Source organism: Nothobranchius furzeri, chromosome 8 (assembly GCF_043380555.1).
Source record: "Nothobranchius furzeri strain GRZ-AD chromosome 8, NfurGRZ-RIMD1, whole genome shotgun sequence".
Taxonomy (NCBI): Eukaryota; Metazoa; Chordata; class Actinopteri; order Cyprinodontiformes; family Nothobranchiidae; genus Nothobranchius; species Nothobranchius furzeri.
In genome coordinates this window covers 76,944,854-76,953,982 of record NC_091748.1, presented here as the reverse complement: position 1 = coordinate 76,953,982, position 9,129 = coordinate 76,944,854, and positions in this window count along the sequence as shown.

Below are 9,129 nucleotides of genomic sequence, written 5' to 3'. Positions count from 1 at the left end.
GAGAAGCTGGGGACAAAAGGCGCACGACAGGTGTCGCGCTGCCTCTGCAACGCTAGAGGGCGCCAGACCACCACACTCTAGATCCTGGCGTGTTTGTTGCGATGGATGACCTTTAGGAGTTCTGCTGGGCCAGGGTGTGAGATGAGAGGGACGATGAGGTGTCTGCAGCGGCACCCGGAGGAACAAATGATGACCCTGAGGTCTGAGGGACAGATTTGTCCTCATCGCTCCAGGATTCCAGTCAGGGATGACCCTGGAGCCGGTGTTTGTCCCAGAGGGACGCCGAGCTGGTATAGGGCGTGGCTGAGAGGAGACATTTTGCCCTGCTCCTTTCACCTCCTCCCGGGTGAAGGCTCAGATAGGCTGTTTGTTGTATCGAACAACCGCCCACACCCTCACTAAACCACATACCAGAGCTGCATGGTGCCAGGCTCTAATCAAAGCCACAGCCTGAATTCACTCGGGATGATTTCATTTGTTAAGAAATGATTTGATTTATTGCTCCCAGGACTCCTCGTTACTTGACGAATCTCCCTGAGTGGAGTTGTGTCTCGTTGGTTATTAACATCAACTTAAACTTAAGCTGCGTGCAGGTTTTAATGTCCTCCAGAGAAACAAGTGCACACAAATCTGTAAAACTAAAGCTAGTCGTGCAGCTTTTCTTTCCTTCTCTCTAGGAAACTTAAACGCATGAAGACACATCTTTGCTGAAAAGTGCACGCACACATTCTCTGGCTCAAATTTAGACATTTATTCTTGCTTATTTGATGTTTTCCTGCTGGTTTCTGGTTGGTTCCTGTTTAATCTTGCAGAACCTCTCATCACCTCTGCTCCTCCTCACCTGTTCGGCCATCATTAGTTCCTGTTGTAGCTGTGACATCACCTTGGCTCTAATCTGAGTGCTTACTTTGTTTAATTTACTGACTCATCTCCTGTCTTATTCTGCGTTTGGACTCTAGCTTTTGCTAAAACTTGGTGCAAAAAGAAAGAATCAGCCGAAATTGAGACAATCGTGTGAAACTAACAGTTTTATGGGAACGTGCTGCTGCATGATGATCACATTTATTGATCAAATATCTAAACAAACTGACTTTTTTTGAGGAAAGGCAGGAAGTCAGCTACAGATGTTCGTTAGGATGAAAGCAAAGAGAAGGAAAAGCTTCAGTCACACTTTTAAAAACTCTTCTAAAAGACCACAAACACCCCACTGGCCTAAATCTCAGATTTCCGTCTCCCATTATTGAGTTTCCAGGCCCTCCTGCTCCCAAAAGTGAAAATCAACGTAGCCGCTGTTCAGTAATATTCCCACAGAGCCTCCAGGCTTCAAGCCTTCAGCGGGCAACAAAAGAGCGATCCAGCGGCTCTTTGTTTTAATGGATATATTGTTTATTTACCAAGCTTCGCTTGTATTGAATTGAATTAAATCTCAGGGTTTTTAAGGTTCTACAAGTCTGGTTATTATGGTCCTCCTCTGTGGAACACAAAAGTATTCAAAATTCAATAAATAAATAAGATATTATGAAATAAATATCCACATGAAGAAATACTAGACAATTATGAGACTGAAGCAGAACATCTCAGTCTGTCTGTTGGGTAATTTCATCAATCCAGGATTGCCTTAGGGAAAGTTCAAAGCACAGGGGGTTGTAGTAATCAGTTGATCAAAACCAATACCAATAATCAACCATCAATCAATTTAGACTTTGCAAAGTGGAGAGGAAAATATACACACCAGTCGGCTGTCATCGGGCAGACGCCCTCCAAAAGCCTTTTGTTAAGCACACACATAAAAGATGAGCACACACACACATTCGACATTCCTCACAGACTCTCAGGCAGGAAGCCTGAAAGACACGCCAGGTGCATTTCTAAATCAACAAAGCGGTCTGGACTTTCTCAAGGGAGTTCTACTGATAAGGGGACTGGCACCAGGACCTGGCACCAAGGCAAGGTCAAACCTCCCAAAACCCCCTCCCTGTTAGAGCTGCAATGGCCTGTTCTCTATCACAGAGTAAATGGATGAAGCTTCGTTTATGACATTAATAAAGTTAATATCAGTTTTCATCCAACACCGTCAGTAAAGACAAACGGGGTGGAGCCTGTGTGCCATTGGCTGCTGATTCAGTCAGACAAAAGCAATCGCTCACAAAGTATCGAACCAAATGCTTCAAAAATGCCATCCAAACAACTCAAAATATCGTCTACTGACAAACTATTCAACTTCATTTGATCCGCCAAAGAAAACAGAGCTAAAGTCATTTCAGGCAACGCCGCCATCTTTCATGACCATTGAGCTAGGAAGCTATGACAGAGAACTACCTTAAACTGTCCGGTCATGCACGGTGAGCAGAAATCCAAACAATGTTGAAGGATTAACCAATGGTGTTGCAGGTCACACCCACTGGCTTGACTGACGGACTGAGACGTTCTGCTGTAAAGTCTCATTATGTAACAAATCAGCCATGGAAAAAAGCACTTGTTACGTCCCCGACGTGAGATGGTAAAATGTGAAGGATGGGGATGACATAAGAACTGGACAGGGGATATTAAAAGGGTTTCATTGTTATAAAAAGGTTCTAAAACACGAGCAAAACAGACGACGAGCATTATAAAGATAATGCAACACACACAAATTCTCGAAAAGGTTAACATTAAAAGACGAATGATCAACTATTAAAACACCTGGTTAAAACAAAAGTGTTTAAAACCGACTTCAATCATATTCCACGAACGAAGTTAACCTTTAAAACAAACGAACACACGAACACAAGATCCCACAGGACCACTCAAGAGTTTAAACTTTAAAAGTTAAACTCATCATAACGAAGGAACGAACGAACAAACAAACGAAGGGTTTAAAACAAAACAAATCATGGAGAACAGCAGAACCCCTGCACTGCTGTCTCCCAGACTGCTGAAGGCACAGCTCTTTTATCCCAGGTGTTGGTCATCAGATGGATTCAGCTCAGCTGTGCTCCTCAGCAGCCTGGAAGAGAGGAGGAGGAGGAGGAGGGGCGGTGTCCGGCCGATCACCAGAGCTGAGTGATCCTGGCTGCTTTTTCCCCACTTCAGGCTGGCTGCCATGACACCCCCACCCATAAACGAAAGAAAAAGGATAAAAGTTAGTTAAGGACACAATAGTAACTTTTAAAACTTTTTCTTTAATCACATCAAAACAAGAGAGCCCCCGATAAAACAATAAAACAGGCTATCTAAAATCCCTGGTCTTCATGCACGGCGCGGGCGGGCAGATTAAGCACATGCGCATACACACATACAAACCAGTAAAGAGAGGGGGGTTAGCCCCTGCCCTTCCTGGGGTGCTCCCGAGATGGTGAAACAAATCACCAACACTAACCCGCTAAGTGCAACACTAAAAAAAAGAAAACAAACAGGTCTCTCCCTAAAGAGGGAGAGCCTCTGAGCCCGCCTGTGGGGGTCATCTCTGGATCCACGTCTTTTATCCTCCTTTCCTTGGGCTGGATCAGGCTCGAAGCTTCTGAGAGCCCATCCAGCAGTGGATGCTCCGGCGGAGCCTCCAGAAGCACCCGCCAGTCATCCACAAGTCATCTTTTACTTAAATCATTTAAAACAAATAAAACACCATTAAAATACCACCACCAGGGGATTTTTGCATTCCTTCATGGTCTGATGTTGTTTAAAAATCCCGGACAAGCCCCCATTTATTACGATCCAGGCTGTCTTGTCATGATTCGCCCCGGCCTCCCTGACTGTGTCACTCCTTCTGTAATTAGGGGGCCTGGAGTAACAATGAGGATGCATGTTCTCGTATTAAAAGTAACAAAACAACATTTATTTACATAAATATAAACTCAAAACACAGATTAACAAGACACATCAGTAGCAACGCAAAACGAGTAACAACTAAACTCTCATATTAACCAAATTAAAACAAAAACCACGAAAGACCATCACATTATTTTTCCTAATTTCTGAGTGATGTCTTAATTAAAACAAGCGAAGGGGTAAAGTGTCCTTTACCCCTAAAAAGGGCGAACGGTTAAACACAGAGAGTTTTAAGCTTCCACCAAAGTTGTTACATAAAACTTAACAATCAAAAACAAAAGCTGCTGAGGAGCAGCAGGCCAGGGAGGTTCTCTCTGGTCTGTTGTCTCCTTAAAGAGCAATTCACCCCCAAATCAACTCATGAGTGTTTAGTCACACTGCAGACACATGTAGTCAATAATTTGGCACTTAAGTGCATCTTAGTTAAAATTGTAGTATTCTGCCTAAAATTGGCAGGTAAAAACTCGCTATTGGTCAGGAGGTACATTATGACATCACAGTGTCTTTGTGAGCCTGTGTGTGTGTGTGTGTGTGTGTGTGTGTGTGTGTGTGTATTTGTTAGCGGCTCCGCCCTCTCAGTCTGCCAGGCAACAGCATTTGTTGCATTTTTCTAACAGGAAGTGGGAGTGGAGTCAGACTCTGGTAGGGGGTGACTTGCTCTTTAATAAAACAGTTAGTCCCCGTTACTTTAAATGCATCCAAAAGACTATTTTTATTGACATAAAAAAAGTCCCTGCACAGCTGTAAAAACACAAGTTTTAATCATGAGTTTGTGCTAAAGTGTGAGAAGCCAGGTGACTAAAGGATAAACTCCTGCACTAACAAAGGCTTTCTGTTCCAGGCTCAGCGTCATGTGACCACTGACCCAGATAGGTTCAGGTGTCAGTGGGCTCAGGTGGCCACTCCCTCCCGTCCCCTGGAGGCATATCCATGTCACCTGCTGCACAGTTAGGCCTCTGTCACAGGATCGGTGAGCTGCAGCAGCCATTTGGTTTTACACTCGCAAACATCATAATCTGATTTTTACAGTCTCCACAGTTTACTTCAAACGTCTAAACCAGTTAAACAGGTTGGTTGAAACGCCGAGAAAACTAAAGAGTTAGTTTATAACTCACTCCAACATTTACCTGAACAGGTGTAAGCATGCGCCAAAAACTAACAATGAAACTTAAAATGGAAAAACTCATAAGGGGTAGGTCACAAAAAGCTATATGCACCAAACAGAGACTTAGAACAACAAAACTGGGATGAAGTATGTTAAAGATGTGAATTTGGCTTAAATTTCCTTTCTAAGAATATTGTGTAGTGTAATGAAGTAGAATTACATTTAATTAATAAGCCATAAGGCGTGGGATTCCATAGGAAATATGAAATCCTCCTTATGGATCGCAGGGTTATTTAAACCAGAAGATTGGATCTTTTTATTGCAGGGATTAGATAACCGCTTCGTATTCACTCAGAGACAACAGAAGAGAGAGAGTCAGGTTTAAAAGTTAGGAATTTTATTACTAATGAATTAAACTAGACTGACTTTAAACTAAATGTATGGTGTAACTCAAATGGATGAGACGGTAGATGGATGACGTGTGATGTTAAATCAGAACCAGCAAATCCAAAGAAGCGATTGTTCTGATGGGAACTGAAGATGTTTTGCATTAAGCTTTGGTTCGGAAGTTCAGAAACACATGAGACACCATCATGCCGGCCTACCTACCCTTAGCGGAAGCCCTCTGCAGATCAGGAATATTGAGGTCCAGTGAACCCTCTCTGGAACCGAGCCGGTAGGAAAAGCCGCGGTTCCGATCAAACCCGTCTTGAGTTACTTCTGGGCACACGACAAGTTATTGGCGTCTGGTAAGTCCCAAGCCTTGGGTCTGGATGGTTGAGCTTTTGTTCTGAAAGGAGCTGTTGCCGCTGGTTGTTATAGCGACTGGATTTTTCAGCATGTCGTTGGTTCTTTCAGTTAAAGATTTTAGATGAGGATTGGCCACTCCGTCACTTTCTCTGGAACGCTTTGAACTGGCGTTAGAGATGACGTGGCCTAGTTTTATACTTCGGATGTTATGGTTTATTGTCGAATGGAAAGAGGACAGATTTACTGAACACCGTCAGAAGCACGCCTCCGTCAGATCTGTAAGATTCTGATTGGATCAGTGAAAGTAATGTGTTGTGTCTTTTTAACACTACGTGAGATCAGTCCTGTTGGAACACTTAAAGTCATATTACTTATTATATTCTATAGGATCATAATAAAGTAATTAATATTTTAATTTTGCAGGTCGGTCACATCTTATTATTGACTAACACTTTGATGGATTAGCTTTATTAAAATAGAGTTCTTTGATTAATTAAAAGAAAAGAGTCCATTCTTCATTCTTCTGTTGAGCTGAAAATAAGCAGGTTAGAAGAAATGCATGAGACCTTGAGACCATGTCTCATGCAGACTAGTCCTGAGCAAAGAAGGGAAAAATAAGAGTCATTCCATTCTGTTACAGTAGTCAATATGATAAAAACTGTAAAACAAATATTCTAACAAAAAGATAAAGGAGCAAGAAACCATGGATGACTAAAGGCCTGTAAGAAGAAAAATACCTTATATAGAAGCTTATTAAAACTAAGAACAAGTGAAGCTGAAAATAGATACACTGTAATAAATTGTAGGCCAGAATAACTTAAAAACGAAAGTTCAACAGCTGCCTTAAAAACTCGAGTCACGTCAACTTAAATGAACACGTTCTTTCAACTCTATGTCAAGTTGTACAAATATCATAAATAATAACTACGCTTGGTGTGAATATTATATTGTGAGTCGAAACAAAAAATCTTGTTAGATTACAAAGTGGAAAAATCATTTTGTCTTGTTAAACATACACAATTCTTCATTATGTTAACTTATAAATTTGAGTTAGACATGTATGGTTGTCCATTCAAATGAAAAGATTTTGTTAACCAAACAAATGGATTAATTGTTTGAACTCTTGTTATCTAAACAGCAGCATAACAGTGAAGCAGGAAGCTAACAACGCTGAAAAATGCTGGCTAACTCACGCCTCACACAACACAAGGAGCTGAGTCCTGGGCATTTAGCGAGAACTACAACTTTATTTAGCGCAGTGGAGCGAAACGGCACAGCGTTATTATTCCCACAACCGCACTTTCGGTGCCAACACGACAACAACAAATAACTCCACCTTTGAAACAATAAACAAAACAAAAACTAAGAACAACACATAAACGTGCAAAAACACCTCAAAGTAGAACAAAATAACTAAGAACATGACTACCCACAATACACCTCACCCACTCCAGCTTTCACGGTGGGCAGGGCCATTTTTTATCTAGAAATTGTTGTTTTAAGTTAACTGAACGCACGAGAATGAGGAAAATTTTGTCATTTGTTGAAATAACAAGTAATTTCAATGCTTCAATATCAAAACACACAAAATTGAGTTTAATAATTAAAATTTAACAGGGAGATTTAGGTGAAATAGGAAAAACAAATTGAAATAACTTATTGAGGCTGTCTTTTTTACAGTGTACAAAAAATATAAGAATAAAATAGTTTATATAATAAAAAAGTAAAAACAGATTACTATAGCAATTTACTAGAAAAAAACTAAAACAATGTCAGAGCAACTTGGGGAATAATAAATAGCGTCATTAAAAGGAAAAAAACAGTCTCAACTGCTCCAAATTATTTTGAAAATAATTATGAATAATTAATGATAATAAATAAGTCTGAATTATGTGAAACCAGTACAACAGTGAATGATTTTAACGTGTTTTTTACTAATGTGGGACCAAACTTGGTAAACAGCATTCCAAAAAGAACCGCTTATGATGTAGGCGTCGTCGTCGTCTTCCTCCGCTTATCCGGGTCTGGGTCGTGGGGGCAGCATCCCAACTAGGGAGCTCCAGACCATCCCCTACCCGGCCACCTCCACCAGCTCCTCTGGCAGGACCCCAAGGCGTTCCCGGACCAGATTGGAGATGTAACCTCTCCAACGTGTCCTGGGTCGATGTAGGCAAAAAAATAAAAAGCAATAAAAATTGTATATTTTTAAGTCCAGTAACTAGCGATCAAATAAGGAATATTGTAAGAAAATGCATCAGTAAAAGAACTACTGACAGTGACAATCTAGACATAATATTAATTAAAAATATTAGAAAATATTATTCATCCCTTTACTTATATATGTAATTTTTCTTTTGCAACAGGGACATTTCCCAACAGGATGAAAGTTGCAAAAGTCATACCAATTCACAAAAGTGGAGGCAAACACATCTTTTCCAACTACAGACCAATATCTTTACCGCCACAATTTTGTAAAATTTTAGAACACTATATAGTACCAGGTTGGACAAATTCCTGATCAAAGAAAATATTCTTAATGACAGTCAGTATGGATTTAGAACTAATCATTCGATTTCCATGGAACTAATGGCATTAACGGAAGAAATATCAGAAGCCATTGATAAAAAGAACCATTTCAGAAGTATTTTTATTGACCTAAAAAAGGTATTCAGTACAGTGGATCATGAAATTCTTCTTCAAAAACTTAGTAAATATGGCATCAAAGGAATGGCCCTAAAATGGATAACTAGTTATTTAAGTGGTAGACAGCAATTTGTGCAAATAAACAACAATAAATTCAATTTATGTAATGTTGTGGTATACCACAAGGGTTGGTATTAGGCCCTAAACTATTTATTATTTATATAAATGATGTTGCTTATAAATCTAATATATTAAAATGCATTTTATTTGCAAATGACACAACTTTTTATTATTCTGGAGATAATTTTGAACAAATGATAGAAGTGATACAAAGTTGCAAAAAATAAAATTGTGGTTTGATGGAAATAAACTTTCATTAAATAGTGATAAATCATGTTTTATGATATTTGGTAATCGTCGTCGTTGTCGTCTTCCTCTTCTTATCTGGGTCCGGGTCGCGGGGGCAGCATCCCAACTAGGGAGCTCCAGACCGTCCTCTCCCCGGCCACCTCCACCAGTTCCTCCGGCAGGACCCCAAGGCGTTCCCAGACCAGATTGGAGATGTAACGTCTCCAACGTGTCCTGGGTCGACCCGGGGGCCTCCTGCCAGCAGGACAAGGGAGGCATCCAGGAGGCATCCTGACCAGATGCCCAAACCACCTCAACTGACTCCTTTCGATCCGAAAGAGCAGTGGTTCTAATCCAAGTCCCTCCCGAATGTCCGAGCTCCTCACCCTATCTCTAAGGCTGAGCCCGGCCACCCTACGGAGGAAACTCATTTTGGCCGCTTGTATACGCGATCTCGTTCTTTCGGTCATTACCCA